Source organism: Lissotriton vulgaris, unplaced genomic scaffold (assembly GCF_964263255.1).
Source record: "Lissotriton vulgaris unplaced genomic scaffold, aLisVul1.2 SCAFFOLD_1851, whole genome shotgun sequence".
Classification (NCBI taxonomy): Eukaryota; Metazoa; Chordata; class Amphibia; order Caudata; family Salamandridae; genus Lissotriton; species Lissotriton vulgaris.
This window is the reverse complement of record NW_028240813.1, coordinates 86,669-104,568: the sequence shown is the minus strand read 5'-3', so window position 1 is coordinate 104,568 and position 17,900 is coordinate 86,669. Positions and strand designations below refer to the sequence as shown.

The window sequence follows — 17,900 nt, the reverse complement described above, 5'->3', positions numbered from 1 at the left end:
ATATCTTAGCCTGATCGAGCGCTGATTGAGCGGATTAGCACATGTACTTCTCATTTTGGGAAGGTATTGCTTAGCTTGCTACCAGCAGCTCAGTTATGTTATGATGTTAGAGGCTTGCATGGAATGCTTTAGTCCTGCATTAGGCCGTTTTTATTGCTACTTGCATTCAAGGGAAAGATAATTAGCCAGAATCTGTGGCCCAGTTATTCACCTTGGCATTCCGATTTGCATAAAGGGAATAAGCATTTGAGAGAAAATGCAACATGTGTTTCTTATGTTGCTATGAACAGCTTTTTATTCTTTCTCTTTAGGGTCTAGCCAATGCAGAAATAGATAAATAAGTGCTGACTTTCTGTAAGACGTGTCCAATGCTGGGACAAAATAAAAGGGGACACTTATAAATGATAGTGATATCATTTGAGAAAGGGTAAGTTGACACTGAATTTCATGTATATTCACAGACCAAGCATGAAAAAGTCCCCAGCATGATCTTCATTGCGTGCTTAGAGCTGGTATTAGCTTTTCAGAGGTGCGGGCCTTTCGAAGGCTCGTTGGTCTAGGGGTATGATTCTCGCTTTGGGTGCGAGAGGTCCCGGGTTCAAATCCCGGACGAGCCCTTTCATTGGTGCTTTTTTAAAGTAGTATTGCAGTATGCATTTCAAAGCCAATATCAATTTTCTCTTTGCAGTAGTGGATGAATATTTGCTAGAGTCTCATGCTTTTAACCTTGCCCTGCCTGAGCAAATAGGAAACATTTCTCTTTAAGCATTTTGCAAAAATGCTGAACTTGCATGGCATATACAAGCGTTCGGCTAGGGCTGTCTGGGAAGGTTGCATGAAAGAAATCTAAAACCAGAGGCCCTTGGAATAGCCTGTTTTGAGAAGTTTCATCACAGAAGAATCAACTGTAGACATCTGTTTCTGTAGTGTAGTGGTTATCACGTTCGCCTCACACGCGAAAGGTCCCCGGTTCGAAACCGGGCAGAAACAGTTGTTATATTGTCTTGGCTGCAATGTTGAGAGGTGCCGTTTTGCCATGAAATTGTCCAGGCCCTGAAGATGGTTTCATGCAGACTCGTTCCAAGAAAGTGAATTCTCTTAAAAACACTAAAGTAATTGGCATGTGGATGTATCTGTTGATTCACAGACCTCGCTTTGAAAAGAGCCCTGCATTCTGTTCATTGCTCACCTAGAACACGCATTAACTTTGGGAATTGTTGGCACCAACAGGCATCTTAGTTTAGTGGAGTGTTTCTGGTGTTTAAGTGCAGAAGCCCTGGGCTCAATTCCTCGGTGACCCTTCTCAAGGTGATGATACAAATGCATCGTCACCTTTAAGTTTAATGTCAGAATTGTTTATTTCTATTTGGTGGTGTATGAATGCTTGCAATAGTATGTTGATTTTTTCTAGCCTTGAATGAATAAAAGCAAATCACTCCTCTTTATGTATTTTTCTAATACATTGATATTTGCATCTCCTTTCCTAGCCTGCATTTTTCATTATCCTACAGGCTGTATATAATAAGTATCAATTCAGGGGCCCTTCTTCTACTCAATTCACAACTGTTCTATCCCGGCATTGATAAGCAATCTACATCTGCTTCTGTTGTGTATTGGTTATCATGTTTACCTGACGTGTGAAAGCCCCATGTTTGACAGTGCGCGTTAACAAAGAGACCAATGATTTTTATTAAAAGTTGTCATGTGTTTTTGTTACCTTGCACCGGCCAAAAAGTGCCGGAAATGACTTCATTTGCAGTCACTTGAAAAGTAGGGATTCTCAAATAAATGGTAAGAGGTTGGAACAAATCTAAAGGAATGCATGGCATATCTATATGTATGTGTACGCAGGTATCCATATATAAAGATAGATAGATAGATAGATAGATAGATAGATAGATAGATAGATAGATAGATAGATAGATAGATAGATAGATAGATAGATAGATAGATAGATAGATAGATAGATAGATAGATAGATAGATAGATAGATAGATAGATAGATAGATAGATAGATAGATAGATAGATAGATAGATAGATAGATAGATAGATAGATATTGGGAGAGAGAGAGCGTTACTATAAACTGAGACTTTATTTTCCATCAAGCTGTCTTTCCTTTCCTTCAGGAGCAGAATGTTCTGATCATCAGCGCTCCAGAATCTAGTGCTTGGTTGGCAAGCATCACACATTGTGATGTGTTAGCTAAGAGTTCCATGTCGTTCAGACTCATATATTCCTCTGTAGTTGTACCTTGGTGATTCAACAAAATGTGGCATCATAAGCAGCATTCTACTGCCATAGACTGGGCGGAAAAAACATTTAGAATTTCACTGAAAAAGAAAAAAAGCATACTTAGGCAGAGCTTTCTGGACAGTAAGGACATTAGAGTAAGTGATGAATAAGCACTGCTTTTGTTAATTTACATAGGCAGAACAGAGACTGCTGGGAAAAGCCTGAAATTAAAGGCCCAGAAAATGCCTGCTTCTGGATAGAACACTAAGAAGGGTTGAAAGTTTTTTCTCTGACCCTGGCCACTCTTACAAGCAATCCTATGATAGTCAGAAGGACCCACACTAAAAAGGAAGGGACAGCCATTTGGACCCTTTCCACCTTTTCTATATCTCGCCTGATCGAGCCTGATCGAGCGCTGATTGAGCGGATTAGCACATGTACTTCTCATTTTGGGAAGGTATTGCTTAGCTTGCTACCAGCAGCTCAGTTATGTTATGATGTTAGAGGCTTGCAAGGAATGCTTTAGTCCTGCATTAGGCCGTTTTTATTGCTACTTGCATTCAAGGGAAAGATAATTAGCCAGAATCTGTGGCCCAGTTATTCATCTTGGCATTCCGATTTGCACAAAGGGAATAAGCATTTGAGAGAAAATGCAACATGTGTTTCTTATGTTGCTATGAACAGCTTTTTATCCTTTCTCTTTAGGGTCTAGCCAATGCAGAAATAGATAAATAAGTGCTGACTTTCTGTAAGACGTGTCCAATGCTGGGACAAAATAAAAGGGGACACTTATAAATGATAGTGATATCATTTGAGAAAGGGTAAGTTGACACTGAATTTCATGTATATTCACAGACCAAGCATGAAAAAGTCCCCAGCATGATCTTCATTGCGTGCTTAGAGCTGGTATTAGCTTTTCAGAGGTGCGGGCCTTTCGAAGGCTCGTTGGTCTAGGGGTATGATTCTCGCTTTGGGTGCGAGAGGTCCCGGGTACAAATCCCGGACGAGCCCTTTCATTGGTGCTTTTTTAAAGTAGTATTGCAGTATGCATTTCAAAGCCAATATCAATTTTCTCTTTGCAGTAGTGGATGAATATTTGCTAGAGTCTCATGCTTTTAACCTTGCCCTGCCTGAGCAAATAGGAAACATTTCTCTTTAAGCATTTTGCAAAAATGCTGAACTTGCATGGCATATACAAGCGTTCAGCTAGGGCTGTCTGGGAAGGTTGCATGAAAGAAATCTAAAACCAGAGGCCCTTGGAATAGCCTGTTTTGAGAAGTTTCATCACAGAAGAATCAACTGTAGACATCTGTTTCTGTAGTGTAGTGGTTATCACGTTCGCCTCACACGCGAAAGGTCCCCGGTTCGAAACCGGGCAGAAACAGTAGTTATATTGTCTTGGCTGCAATGTTGAGAGTTGCCGTTTTGCCATGAAATTGTCCAGGCCCTGAAGATGGTTTCATGCAGACTCGTTCCAAGAAAGTGAATTCTCTTAAAAACACTAAAGTAATTGGCATGTGGATGTATCTGTTGATTCACAGACCTCGCTTTGAAAAGAGCCCTGCATTCTGTTCATTGCTCACCTAGAACACGCATTAACTTTGGGAATTGTTGGCACCAACAGGCATCTTAGTTTAGTGGAGTGTTTCTGGTGTTTAAGTGCAGAAGCCCTGGGCTCAATTCCTCGGTGACCCTTCTCAAGGTGATGATACAAATGCATCGTCACCTTTACGTTTAATGTCAGAATTGTTTATTTCTATTTGGTGGTGTATGAATGCTTGCAATAGTATGTTGATTTTTTCTAGCCTTGAATGAATAAAAGCAAATCACTCCTCTTTATGTATTTTTCTAATACATTGATATTTGCATCTCCTTTCCTAGCCTGCATTTTTCATTATCTTACAGGCTGTATATAATAAGTATCAATTCAGGGGCCCTTCTTCTACTCAATTCACAACTGTTCTATCCCGGCATTGATAAGCAATCTACATCTGCTTCTGTTGTGTATTGGTTATCATGTTTACCTGACGTGTGAAAGCCCCATGTTTGACAGTGCGCGTTAACAAAGAGACCAATGATTTTTATTAAAAGTTGTCATGTGTTTTTGTTACCTTGCACCGGCCAAAAAGTGCCGGAAATGACTTCATTTGCAGTCACTTGAAAAGTAGGGATTCTCAAATAAATGGTAAGAGGTTGGAACAAATCTAAAGGAATGCATGGCATATCTATATGTATGTGTACGCAGGTATCCATATATAAAGATAGATAGATAGATAGATGGATAGATAGATAGATAGATAGATAGATAGATAGATAGATAGATAGATAGATAGATAGATAGATAGATAGATAGATAGATAGATAGATAGATAGATAGATAGATAGATAGATAGATAGATAGATAGATAGATAGATAGATAGATAGATAGATAGATAGATAGATAGATAGATAGATAGATAGATAGATAGATAGATAGATATTGGGAGAGAGAGAGCGTTACTATAAACTGAGACTTTATTTTCCATCAAGCTGTCTTTCCTTTCCTTCAGGAGCAGAATGTTCTGATCATCAGCGCTCCAGAATCTAGTGCTTGGTTGGCAAGCATCACACATTGTGATGTGTTAGCTAAGAGTTCCATGTCGTTCAGACTCATATATTCCTCTGTAGTTGTACCTTGGTGATTCAACAAAATGTGGCATCATAAGCAGCATTCTACTGCCATAGACTGGGCAGAAAAAACATTTAGAATTTCACTGAAAAAGAAAAAAAGCATACTTAGGCAGAGCTTTCTGGACAGTAAGGACATTAGAGTAAGTGATGAATAAGCACTGCTTTTGTTAATTTACATAGGCAGAACAGAGACTGCTGGGAAAAGCCTGAAATTAAAGGCACAGAAAATGCCTGCTTCTGGATAGAACACTAAGAAGGGTTGAAAGTTTTTTCTCTGACCCTGGCCACTCTTACAAGCAATCCTATGATAGTCAGAAGGACCCACCCTAAAAAGGAAGGGACAGCCATTTGGACCCTTTCCACCTTTTCTATATCTTAGCCTGATCGAGCGCTGATTGAGCGGATTAGCACATGTACTTCTCATTTTGGGAAGGTATTGCTTAGCTTGCTACCAGCAGCTCAGTTATGTTATGATGTTAGAGGCTTGCATGGAATGCTTTAGTCCTGCATTAGGCCGTTTTTATTGCTACTTGCATTCAAGGGAAAGATAATTAGCCAGAATCTGTGGCCCAGTTATTCACCTTGGCATTCCGATTTGCATAAAGGGAATAAGCATTTGAGAGAAAATGCAACATGTGTTTCTTATGTTGCTATGAACAGCTTTTTATTCTTTCTCTTTAGGGTCTAGCCAATGCAGAAATAGATAAATAAGTGCTGACTTTCTGTAAGACGTGTCCAATGCTGGGACAAAATAAAAGGGGACACTTATAAATGATAGTGATATCATTTGAGAAAGGGTAAGTTGACACTGAATTTCATGTATATTCACAGACCAAGCATGAAAAAGTCCCCAGCATGATCTTCATTGCGTGCTTAGAGCTGGTATTAGCTTTTCAGAGGTGCGGGCCTTTCGAAGGCTCGTTGGTCTAGGGGTATGATTCTCGCTTTGGGTGCGAGAGGTCCCGGGTTCAAATCCCGGACGAGCCCTTTCATTGGTGCTTTTTTAAAGTAGTATTGCAGTATGCATTTCAAAGCCAATATCAATTTTCTCTTTGCAGTAGTGGATGAATATTTGCTAGAGTCTCATGCTTTTAACCTTGCCCTGCCTGAGCAAATAGGAAACATTTCTCTTTAAGCATTTTGCAAAAATGCTGAACTTGCATGGCATATACAAGCGTTCGGCTAGGGCTGTCTGGGAAGGTTGCATGAAAGAAATCTAAAACCAGAGGCCCTTGGAATAGCCTGTTTTGAGAAGTTTCATCACAGAAGAATCAACTGTAGACATCTGTTTCTGTAGTGTAGTGGTTATCACGTTCGCCTCACACGCGAAAGGTCCCCGGTTCGAAACCGGGCAGAAACAGTTGTTATATTGTCTTGGCTGCAATGTTGAGAGGTGCCGTTTTGCCATGAAATTGTCCAGGCCCTGAAGATGGTTTCATGCAGACTCGTTCCAAGAAAGTGAATTCTCTTAAAAACACTAAAGTAATTGGCATGTGGATGTATCTGTTGATTCACAGACCTCGCTTTGAAAAGAGCCCTGCATTCTGTTCATTGCTCACCTAGAACACGCATTAACTTTGGGAATTGTTGGCACCAACAGGCATCTTAGTTTAGTGGAGTGTTTCTGGTGTTTAAGTGCAGAAGCCCTGGGCTCAATTCCTCGGTGACCCTTCTCAAGGTGATGATACAAATGCATCGTCACCTTTAAGTTTAATGTCAGAATTGTTTATTTCTATTTGGTGGTGTATGAATGCTTGCAATAGTATGTTGATTTTTTCTAGCCTTGAATGAATAAAAGCAAATCACTCCTCTTTATGTATTTTTCTAATACATTGATATTTGCATCTCCTTTCCTAGCCTGCATTTTTCATTATCCTACAGGCTGTATATAATAAGTATCAATTCAGGGGCCCTTCTTCTACTCAATTCACAACTGTTCTATCCCGGCATTGATAAGCAATCTACATCTGCTTCTGTTGTGTATTGGTTATCATGTTTACCTGACGTGTGAAAGCCCCATGTTTGACAGTGCGCGTTAACAAAGAGACCAATGATTTTTATTAAAAGTTGTCATGTGTTTTTGTTACCTTGCACCGGCCAAAAAGTGCCGGAAATGACTTCATTTGCAGTCACTTGAAAAGTAGGGATTCTCAAATAAATGGTAAGAGGTTGGAACAAATCTAAAGGAATGCATGGCATATCTATATGTATGTGTACGCAGGTATCCATATATAAAGATAGATAGATAGATAGATAGATAGATAGATAGATAGATAGATAGATAGATAGATAGATAGATAGATAGATAGATAGATAGATAGATAGATAGATAGATAGATAGATAGATAGATAGATAGATAGATAGATAGATAGATAGATAGATAGATAGATAGATAGATAGATAGATAGATAGATAGATAGATAGATAGATATTGGGAGAGAGAGAGCGTTACTATAAACTGAGACTTTATTTTCCATCAAGCTGTCTTTCCTTTCCTTCAGGAACAGAATGTTCTGATCATCAGCGCTCCAGAATCTAGTGCTTGGTTGGCAAGCATCACACATTGTGATGTGTTAGCTAAGAGTTCCATGTCGTTCAGACTCATATATTCCTCTGTAGTTGTACCTTGGTGATTCAACAAAATGTGGCATCATAAGCAGCATTCTACTGCCATAGACTGGGCGGAAAAAACATTTAGAATTTCACTGAAAAAGAAAAAAAGCATACTTAGGCAGAGCTTTCTGGACAGTAAGGACATTAGAGTAAGTGATGAAAGACTGCTGGGAAAAGCCTGAAATTAAAGGCCCAGAAAATGCCTGCTTCTGGATAGAACACTAAGAAGGGTTGAAAGTTTTTTCTCTGACCCTGGCCACTCTTACAAGCAATCCTATGATAGTCAGAAGGACCCACACTAAAAAGGAAGGGACAGCCATTTGGACCCTTTCCACCTTTTCTATATCTCGCCTGATCGAGCCTGATCGAGCGCTGATTGAGCGGATTAGCACATGTACTTCTCATTTTGGGAAGGTATTGCTTAGCTTGCTACCAGCAGCTCAGTTATGTTATGATGTTAGAGGCTTGCAAGGAATGCTTTAGTCCTGCATTAGGCCGTTTTTATTGCTACTTGCATTCAAGGGAAAGATAATTAGCCAGAATCTGTGGCCCAGTTATTCATCTTGGCATTCCGATTTGCACAAAGGGAATAAGCATTTGAGAGAAAATGCAACATGTGTTTCTTATGTTGCTATGAACAGCTTTTTATCCTTTCTCTTTAGGGTCTAGCCAATGCAAAAATAGATAAATAAGTGCTGACTTTCTGTAAGACGTGTCCAATGCTGGGACAAAATAAAAGGGGACACTTATAAATGATAGTGATATCATTTGAGAAAGGGTAAGTTGACACTGAATTTCATGTATATTCACAGACCAAGCATGAAAAAGTCCCCAGCATGATCTTCATTGCGTGCTTAGAGCTGGTATTAGCTTTTCAGAGGTGCGGGCCTTTCGAAGGCTCGTTGGTCTAGGGGTATGATTCTCGCTTTGGGTGCGAGAGGTCCCGGGTTCAAATCCCGGACGAGCCCTTTTATTGGTGCTTTTTTAAAGTAGTATTGCAGTATGCATTTCAAAGCCAATATCAATTTTCTCTTTGCAGTAGTGGATGAATATTTGCTAGAGTCTCATGCTTTTAACCTTGCCCTGCCTGAGCAAATAGGAAACATTTCTCTTTAAGCATTTTGCAAAAATGCTGAACTTGCATGGCATATACAAGCGTTCAGCTAGGGCTGTCTGGGAAGGTTTCATGAAAGAAATCTAAAACCAGAGGCCCTTGGAATAGCCTGTTTTGAGAAGTTTCATCACAGAAGAATCAACTGTAGACATCTGTTTCTGTAGTGTAGTGGTTATCACGTTCGCCTCACACGCGAAAGGTCCCCGGTTCGAAACCGGGCAGAAACAGTTGTTATATTGTCTTGGCTGCAATGTTGAGAGGTGCCGTTTTGCCATGAAATTGTCCAGGCCCTGAAGATGGTTTCATGCAGACTCGTTCCAAGAAAGTGAATTCTCTTAAAAACACTAAAGTAATTGGCATGTGGATGTATCTGTTGATTCACAGACCTCGCTTTGAAAAGAGCCCTGCATTCTGTTCATTGCTCACCTAGAACACGCATTAACTTTGGGAATTGTTGGCACCAACAGGCATCTTAGTTTAGTGGAGTGTTTCTGGTGTTTAAGTGCAGAAGCCCTGGGCTCAATTCCTCGGTGACCCTTCTCAAGGTGATGATACAAATGCATCGTCACCTTTACGTTTAATGTCAGAATTGTTTATTTCTATTTGGTGGTGTATGAATGCTTGCAATAGTATGTTGATTTTTTCTAGCCTTGAATGAATAAAAGCAAATCACTCCTCTTTATGTATTTTTCTAATACATTGATATTTGCATCTCCTTTCCTAGCCTGCATTTTTCATTATCTTACAGGCTGTATATAATAAGTATCAATTCAGGGGCCCTTCTTCTACTCAATTCACAACTGTTCTATCCCGGCATTGATAAGCAATCTACATCTGCTTCTGTTGTGTATTGGTTATCATGTTTACCTGACGTGTGAAAGCCCCATGTTTGACAGTGCGCGTTAACAAAGAGACCAATGATTTTTATTAAAAGTTGTCATGTGTTTTTGTTACCTTGCACCGGCCAAAAAGTGCCGGAAATGACTTCATTTGCAGTCACTTGAAAAGTAGGGATTCTCAAATAAATGGTAAGAGGTTGGAACAAATCTAAAGGAATGCATGGCATATCTATATGTATGTGTACGCAGGTATCCATATATAAAGATAGATAGATAGATAGATAGATAGATAGATAGATAGATAGATAGATAGATAGATAGATAGATAGATAGATAGATAGATAGATAGATAGATAGATAGATAGATAGATAGATAGATAGATAGATAGATAGATAGATAGATAGATAGATAGATAGATAGATAGATAGATAGATAGATAGATAGATAGATAGATAGATAGATAGATATTGGGAGAGAGAGAGCGTTACTATAAACTGAGACTTTATTTTCCATCAAGCTGTCTTTCCTTTCCTTCAGGAACAGAATGTTCTGATCATCAGCGCTCCAGAATCTAGTGCTTGGTTGGCAAGCATCACACATTGTGATGTGTTAGCTAAGAGTTCCATGTCGTTCAGACTCATATATTCCTCTGTAGTTGTACCTTGGTGATTCAACAAAATGTGGCATCATAAGCAGCATTCTACTGCCATAGACTGGGCGGAAAAAACATTTAGAATTTCACTGAAAAAGAAAAAAAGCATACTTAGGCAGAGCTTTCTGGACAGTAAGGACATTAGAGTAAGTGATGAATAAGCACTGCTTTTGTTAATTTACATAGGCAGAACAGAGACTGCTGGGAAAAGCCTGAAATTAAAGGCCCAGAAAATGCCTGCTTCTGGATAGAACACTAAGAAGGGTTGAAAGTTTTTTCTCTGACCCTGGCCACTCTTACAAGCAATCCTATGATAGTCAGAAGGACCCACACTAAAAAGGAAGGGACAGCCATTTGGACCCTTTCCACCTTTTCTATATCTCGCCTGATCGAGCCTGATCGAGCGCTGATTGAGCGGATTAGCACATGTACTTCTCATTTTGGGAAGGTATTGCTTAGCTTGCTACCAGCAGCTCAGTTATGTTATGATGTTAGAGGCTTGCAAGGAATGCTTTAGTCCTGCATTAGGCCGTTTTTATTGCTACTTGCATTCAAGGGAAAGATAATTAGCCAGAATCTGTGGCCCAGTTATTCATCTTGGCATTCCGATTTGCACAAAGGGAATAAGCATTTGAGAGAAAATGCAACATGTGTTTCTTATGTTGCTATGAACAGCTTTTTATCCTTTCTCTTTAGGGTCTAGCCAATGCAAAAATAGATAAATAAGTGCTGACTTTCTGTAAGACGTGTCCAATGCTGGGACAAAATAAAAGGGGACACTTATAAATGATAGTGATATCATTTGAGAAAGGGTAAGTTGACACTGAATTTCATGTATATTCACAGACCAAGCATGAAAAAGTCCCCAGCATGATCTTCATTGCGTGCTTAGAGCTGGTATTAGCTTTTCAGAGGTGCGGGCCTTTCGAAGGCTCGTTGGTCTAGGGGTATGATTCTCGCTTTGGGTGCGAGAGGTCCCGGGTTCAAATCCCGGACGAGCCCTTTTATTGGTGCTTTTTTAAAGTAGTATTGCAGTATGCATTTCAAAGCCAATATCAATTTTCTCTTTGCAGTAGTGGATGAATATTTGCTAGAGTCTCATGCTTTTAACCTTGCCCTGCCTGAGCAAATAGGAAACATTTCTCTTTAAGCATTTTGCAAAAATGCTGAACTTGCATGGCATATACAAGCGTTCAGCTAGGGCTGTCTGGGAAGGTTTCATGAAAGAAATCTAAAACCAGAGGCCCTTGGAATAGCCTGTTTTGAGAAGTTTCATCACAGAAGAATCAACTGTAGACATCTGTTTCTGTAGTGTAGTGGTTATCACGTTCGCCTCACACGCGAAAGGTCCCCGGTTCGAAACCGGGCAGAAACAGTTGTTATATTGTCTTGGCTGCAATGTTGAGAGGTGCCGTTTTGCCATGAAATTGTCCAGGCCCTGAAGATGGTTTCATGCAGACTCGTTCCAAGAAAGTGAATTCTCTTAAAAACACTAAAGTAATTGGCATGTGGATGTATCTGTTGATTCACAGACCTCGCTTTGAAAAGAGCCCTGCATTCTGTTCATTGCTCACCTAGAACACGCATTAACTTTGGGAATTGTTGGCACCAACAGGCATCTTAGTTTAGTGGAGTGTTTCTGGTGTTTAAGTGCAGAAGCCCTGGGCTCAATTCCTCGGTGACCCTTCTCAAGGTGATGATACAAATGCATCGTCACCTTTACGTTTAATGTCAGAATTGTTTATTTCTATTTGGTGGTGTATGAATGCTTGCAATAGTATGTTGATTTTTTCTAGCCTTGAATGAATAAAAGCAAATCACTCCTCTTTATGTATTTTTCTAATACATTGATATTTGCATCTCCTTTCCTAGCCTGCATTTTTCATTATCTTACAGGCTGTATATAATAAGTATCAATTCAGGGGCCCTTCTTCTACTCAATTCACAACTGTTCTATCCCGGCATTGATAAGCAATCTACATCTGCTTCTGTTGTGTATTGGTTATCATGTTTACCTGACGTGTGAAAGCCCCATGTTTGACAGTGCGCGTTAACAAAGAGACCAATGATTTTTATTAAAAGTTGTCATGTGTTTTTGTTACCTTGCACCGGCCAAAAAGTGCCGGAAATGACTTCATTTGCAGTCACTTGAAAAGTAGGGATTCTCAAATAAATGGTAAGAGGTTGGAACAAATCTAAAGGAATGCATGGCATATCTATATGTATGTGTACGCAGGTATCCATATATAAGATAGATAGATAGATAGATAGATAGATAGATAGATAGATAGATAGATAGATAGATAGATAGATAGATAGATAGATAGATAGATAGATAGATAGATAGATAGATAGATAGATAGATAGATAGATAGATAGATAGATATTGGGAGAGAGAGAGCGTTACTATAAACTGAGACTTTATTTTCCATCAAGCTGTCTTTCCTTTCCTTCAGGAGCAGAATGTTCTGATCATCAGCGCTCCAGAATCTAGTGCTTGGTTGGCAAGCATCACACATTGTGATGTGTTAGCTAAGAGTTCCATGTCGTTCAGACTCATATATTCCTCTGTAGTTGTACCTTGGTGATTCAACAAAATGTGGCATCATAAGCAGCATTCTACTGCCATAGACTGGACAGAAAAAACATTTAGAATTTCACTGAAAAAGAAAAAAAGCATACTTAGGCAGAGCTTTCTGGACAGTAAGGACATTAGAGTAAGTGATGAATAAGCACTGCTTTTGTTAATTTACATAGGCAGAACAGAGACTGCTGGGAAAAGCCTGAAATTAAAGGCACAGAAAATGCCTGCTTCTGGATAGAACACTAAGAAGGGTTGAAAGTTTTTTCTCTGACCCTGGCCACTCTTACAAGCAATCCTATGATAGTCAGAAGGACCCACCCTAAAAAGGAAGGGACAGCCATTTGGACCCTTTCCACCTTTTCTATATCTTAGCCTGATCGAGCGCTGATTGAGCGGATTAGCACATGTACTTCTCATTTTGGGAAGGTATTGCTTAGCTTGCTACCAGCAGCTCAGTTATGTTATGATGTTAGAGGCTTGCATGGAATGCTTTAGTCCTGCATTAGGCCGTTTTTATTGCTACTTGCATTCAAGGGAAAGATAATTAGCCAGAATCTGTGGCCCAGTTATTCACCTTGGCATTCCGATTTGCATAAAGGGAATAAGCATTTGAGAGAAAATGCAACATGTGTTTCTTATGTTGCTATGAACAGCTTTTTATTCTTTCTCTTTAGGGTCTAGCCAATGCAGAAATAGATAAATAAGTGCTGACTTTCTGTAAGACGTGTCCAATGCTGGGACAAAATAAAAGGGGACACTTATAAATGATAGTGATATCATTTGAGAAAGGGTAAGTTGACACTGAATTTCATGTATATTCACAGACCAAGCATGAAAAAGTCCCCAGCATGATCTTCATTGCGTGCTTAGAGCTGGTATTAGCTTTTCAGAGGTGCGGGCCTTTCGAAGGCTCGTTGGTCTAGGGGTATGATTCTCGCTTTGGGTGCGAGAGGTCCCGGGTTCAAATCCCGGACGAGCCCTTTCATTGGTGCTTTTTTAAAGTAGTATTGCAGTATGCATTTCAAAGCCAATATCAATTTTTCTTTGCAGTAGTGGATGAATATTTGCTAGAGTCTCATGCTTTTAACCTTGCCCTGCCTGAGCAAATAGGAAACATTTCTCTTTAAGCATTTTGCAAAAATGCTGAACTTGCATGGCATATACAAGCGTTCGGCTAGGGCTGTCTGGGAAGGTTGCATGAAAGAAATCTAAAACCAGAGGCCCTTGGAATAGCCTGTTTTGAGAAGTTTCATCACAGAAGAATCAACTGTAGACATCTGTTTCTGTAGTGTAGTGGTTATCACGTTCGCCTCACACGCGAAAGGTCCCCGGTTCGAAACCGGGCAGAAACAGTTGTTATATTGTCTTGGCTGCAATGTTGAGAGGTGCCGTTTTGCCATGAAATTGTCCAGGCCCTGAAGATGGTTTCATGCAGACTCGTTCCAAGAAAGTGAATTCTCTTAAAAACACTAAAGTAATTGGCATGTGGATGTATCTGTTGATTCACAGACCTCGCTTTGAAAAGAGCCCTGCATTCTGTTCATTGCTCACCTAGAACACGCATTAACTTTGGGAATTGTTGGCACCAACAGGCATCTTAGTTTAGTGGAGTGTTTCTGGTGTTTAAGTGCAGAAGCCCTGGGCTCAATTCCTCGGTGACCCTTCTCAAGGTGATGATACAAATGCATCGTCACCTTTAAGTTTAATGTCAGAATTGTTTATTTCTATTTGGTGGTGTATGAATGCTTGCAATAGTATGTTGATTTTTTCTAGCCTTGAATGAATAAAAGCAAATCACTCCTCTTTATGTATTTTTCTAATACATTGATATTTGCATCTCCTTTCCTAGCCTGCATTTTTCATTATCCTACAGGCTGTATATAATAAGTATCAATTCAGGGGCCCTTCTTCTACTCAATTCACAACTGTTCTATCCCGGCATTGATAAGCAATCTACATCTGCTTCTGTTGTGTATTGGTTATCATGTTTACCTGACGTGTGAAAGCCCCATGTTTGACAGTGCGCGTTAACAAAGAGACCAATGATTTTTATTAAAAGTTGTCATGTGTTTTTGTTACCTTGCACCGGCCAAAAAGTGCCGGAAATGACTTCATTTGCAGTCACTTGAAAAGTAGGGATTCTCAAATAAATGGTAAGAGGTTGGAACAAATCTAAAGGAATGCATGGCATATCTATATGTATGTGTACGCAGGTATCCATATATAAAGATAGATAGATAGATAGATAGATAGATAGATAGATAGATAGATAGATAGATAGATAGATAGATAGATAGATAGATAGATAGATAGATAGATAGATAGATAGATAGATAGATAGATAGATAGATAGATAGATAGATAGATAGATAGATAGATAGATAGATAGATAGATAGATAGATAGATATTGGGAGAGAGAGAGCGTTACTATAAACTGAGACTTTATTTTCCATCAAGCTGTCTTTCCTTTCCTTCAGGAGCAGAATGTTCTGATCATCAGCGCCCCAGAATCTAGTGCTTGGTTGGCAAGCATCACACATTGTGATGTGTTAGCTAAGAGTTCCATGTCGTTCAGACTCATATATTCCTCTGTAGTTGTACCTTGGTGATTCAACAAAATGTGGCATCATAAGCAGCATTCTACTGCCATAGACTGGGCGGAAAAAACATTTAGAATTTCACTGAAAAAGAAAAAAAGCATACTTAGGCAGAGCTTTCTGGACAGTAAGGACATTAGAGTAAGTGATGAATAAGCACTGCTTTTGTTAATTTACATAGGCAGAACAGAGACTGCTGGGAAAAGCCTGAAATTAAAGGCCCAGAAAATGCCTGCTTCTGGATAGAACACTAAGAAGGGTTGAAAGTTTTTTCTCTGACCCTGGCCACTCTTACAAGCAATCCTATGATAGTCAGAAGGACCCACACTAAAAAGGAAGGGACAGCCATTTGGACCCTTTCCACCTTTTCTATATCTCGCCTGATCGAGCCTGATCGAGCGCTGATTGAGCGGATTAGCACATGTACTTCTCATGTTGGGAAGGTATTGCTTAGCTTGCTACCAGCAGCTCAGTTATGTTATGATGTTAGAGGCTTGCAAGGAATGCTTTAGTCCTGCATTAGGCCGTTTTTATTGCTACTTGCATTCAAGGGAAAGATAATTAGCCAGAATCTGTGGCCCAGTTATTCATCTTGGCATTCCGATTTGCACAAAGGGAATAAGCATTTGAGAGAAAATGCAACATGTGTTTCTTATGTTGCTATGAACAGCTTTTTATCCTTTCTCTTTAGGGTCTAGCCAATGCAAAAATAGATAAATAAGTGCTGACTTTCTGTAAGACGTGTCCAATGCTGGGACAAAATAAAAGGGGACACTTATAAATGATAGTGATATCATTTGAGAAAGGGTAAGTTGACACTGAATTTCATGTATATTCACAGACCAAGCATGAAAAAGTCCCCAGCATGATCTTCATTGCGTGCTTAGAGCTGGTATTAGCTTTTCAGAGGTGCGGGCCTTTCGAAGGCTCGTTGGTCTAGGGGTATGATTCTCGCTTTGGGTGCGAGAGGTCCCGGGTTCAAATCCCGGACGAGCCCTTTTATTGGTGCTTTTTTAAAGTAGTATTGCAGTATGCATTTCAAAGCCAATATCAATTTTCTCTTTGCAGTAGTGGATGAATATTTGCTAGAGTCTCATGCTTTTAACCTTGCCCTGCCTGAGCAAATAGGAAACATTTCTCTTTAAGCATTTTGCAAAAATGCTGAACTTGCATGGCATATACAAGCGTTCAGCTAGGGCTGTCTGGGAAGGTTTCATGAAAGAAATCTAAAACCAGAGGCCCTTGGAATAGCCTGTTTTGAGAAGTTTCATCACAGAAGAATCAACTGTAGACATCTGTTTCTGTAGTGTAGTGGTTATCACGTTCGCCTCACACGCGAAAGGTCCCCGGTTCGAAACCGGGCAGAAACAGTTGTTATATTGTCTTGGCTGCAATGTTGAGAGGTGCCGTTTTGCCATGAAATTGTCCAGGCCCTGAAGATGGTTTCATGCAGACTCGTTCCAAGAAAGTGAATTCTCTTAAAAACACTAAAGTAATTGGCATGTGGATGTATCTGTTGATTCACAGACCTCGCTTTGAAAAGAGCCCTGCATTCTGTTCATTGCTCACCTAGAACACGCATTAACTTTGGGAATTGTTGGCACCAACAGGCATCTTAGTTTAGTGGAGTGTTTCTGGTGTTTAAGTGCAGAAGCCCTGGGCTCAATTCCTCGGTGACCCTTCTCAAGGTGATGATACAAATGCATCGTCACCTTTACGTTTAATGTCAGAATTGTTTATTTCTATTTGGTGGTGTATGAATGCTTGCAATAGTATGTTGATTTTTTCTAGCCTTGAATGAATAAAAGCAAATCACTCCTCTTTATGTATTTTTCTAATACATTGATATTTGCATCTCCTTTCCTAGCCTGCATTTTTCATTATCTTACAGGCTGTATATAATAAGTATCAATTCAGGGGCCCTTCTTCTACTCAATTCACAACTGTTCTATCCCGGCATTGATAAGCAATCTACATCTGCTTCTGTTGTGTATTGGTTATCATGTTTACCTGACGTGTGAAAGCCCCATGTTTGACAGTGCGCGTTAACAAAGAGACCAATGATTTTTATTAAAAGTTGTCATGTGTTTTTGTTACCTTGCACCGGCCAAAAAGTGCCGGAAATGACTTCATTTGCAGTCACTTGAAAAGTAGGGATTCTCAAATAAATGGTAAGAGGTTGGAACAAATCTAAAGGAATGCATGGCATATCTATATGTATGTGTACGCAGGTATCCATATATAAAGATAGATAGATAGATAGATAGATAGATAGATAGATAGATAGATAGATAGATAGATAGATAGATAGATAGATAGATAGATAGATAGATAGATAGATAGATAGATAGATAGATAGATAGATAGATAGATAGATAGATAGATAGATAGATAGATAGATAGATAGATAGATATTGGGAGAGAGAGAGCGTTACTATAAACTGAGACTTTATTTTCCATCAAGCTGTCTTTCCTTTCCTTCAGGAACAGAATGTTCTGATCATCAGCGCTCCAGAATCTAGTGCTTGGTTGGCAAGCATCACACATTGTGATGTGTTAGCTAAGAGTTCCATGTCGTTCAGACTCATATATT

The 17,900-nt window shown here is 39.6% G+C and overlaps 13 non-coding genes across 13 annotated transcripts; all 13 read left to right on the top strand.

The window, feature by feature from the left end:
* Positions 1-545: 545 nt before the first annotated feature.
* TRNAP-UGG (transfer RNA proline (anticodon UGG)) lies at positions 546-617 on the top strand. Its single transcript has one exon. It is a non-coding gene; the product is annotated as a tRNA-Pro (tRNA).
* Positions 618-917: 300 nt separating this feature from the next.
* On the top strand, positions 918-990 carry TRNAV-CAC (transfer RNA valine (anticodon CAC)). The gene has a single exon. It is a non-coding gene; the product is annotated as a tRNA-Val (tRNA).
* A 2,555-nt stretch (positions 991-3,545) lies between these two features.
* TRNAV-CAC (transfer RNA valine (anticodon CAC)) lies at positions 3,546-3,618 on the top strand. The gene has a single exon. It is a non-coding gene; the product is annotated as a tRNA-Val (tRNA).
* A 2,202-nt stretch (positions 3,619-5,820) lies between these two features.
* TRNAP-UGG (transfer RNA proline (anticodon UGG)) lies at positions 5,821-5,892 on the top strand. The gene has a single exon. It is a non-coding gene; the product is annotated as a tRNA-Pro (tRNA).
* A 300-nt stretch (positions 5,893-6,192) lies between these two features.
* TRNAV-CAC (transfer RNA valine (anticodon CAC)) lies at positions 6,193-6,265 on the top strand. The gene has a single exon. It is a non-coding gene; the product is annotated as a tRNA-Val (tRNA).
* Positions 6,266-8,415: 2,150 nt separating this feature from the next.
* TRNAP-UGG (transfer RNA proline (anticodon UGG)) lies at positions 8,416-8,487 on the top strand. The gene has a single exon. It is a non-coding gene; the product is annotated as a tRNA-Pro (tRNA).
* Positions 8,488-8,787: 300 nt separating this feature from the next.
* Positions 8,788-8,860, top strand: TRNAV-CAC (transfer RNA valine (anticodon CAC)). The gene has a single exon. It is a non-coding gene; the product is annotated as a tRNA-Val (tRNA).
* A 2,195-nt stretch (positions 8,861-11,055) lies between these two features.
* TRNAP-UGG (transfer RNA proline (anticodon UGG)) lies at positions 11,056-11,127 on the top strand. The gene has a single exon. It is a non-coding gene; the product is annotated as a tRNA-Pro (tRNA).
* A 300-nt stretch (positions 11,128-11,427) lies between these two features.
* TRNAV-CAC (transfer RNA valine (anticodon CAC)) lies at positions 11,428-11,500 on the top strand. The gene has a single exon. It is a non-coding gene; the product is annotated as a tRNA-Val (tRNA).
* Positions 11,501-13,617: 2,117 nt separating this feature from the next.
* Positions 13,618-13,689, top strand: TRNAP-UGG (transfer RNA proline (anticodon UGG)). Its single transcript has one exon. It is a non-coding gene; the product is annotated as a tRNA-Pro (tRNA).
* Positions 13,690-13,988: 299 nt separating this feature from the next.
* Positions 13,989-14,061, top strand: TRNAV-CAC (transfer RNA valine (anticodon CAC)). The gene has a single exon. It is a non-coding gene; the product is annotated as a tRNA-Val (tRNA).
* A 2,171-nt stretch (positions 14,062-16,232) lies between these two features.
* TRNAP-UGG (transfer RNA proline (anticodon UGG)) lies at positions 16,233-16,304 on the top strand. Its single transcript has one exon. It is a non-coding gene; the product is annotated as a tRNA-Pro (tRNA).
* A 300-nt stretch (positions 16,305-16,604) lies between these two features.
* TRNAV-CAC (transfer RNA valine (anticodon CAC)) lies at positions 16,605-16,677 on the top strand. Its single transcript has one exon. It is a non-coding gene; the product is annotated as a tRNA-Val (tRNA).
* Positions 16,678-17,900: the final 1,223 nt, after the last annotated feature.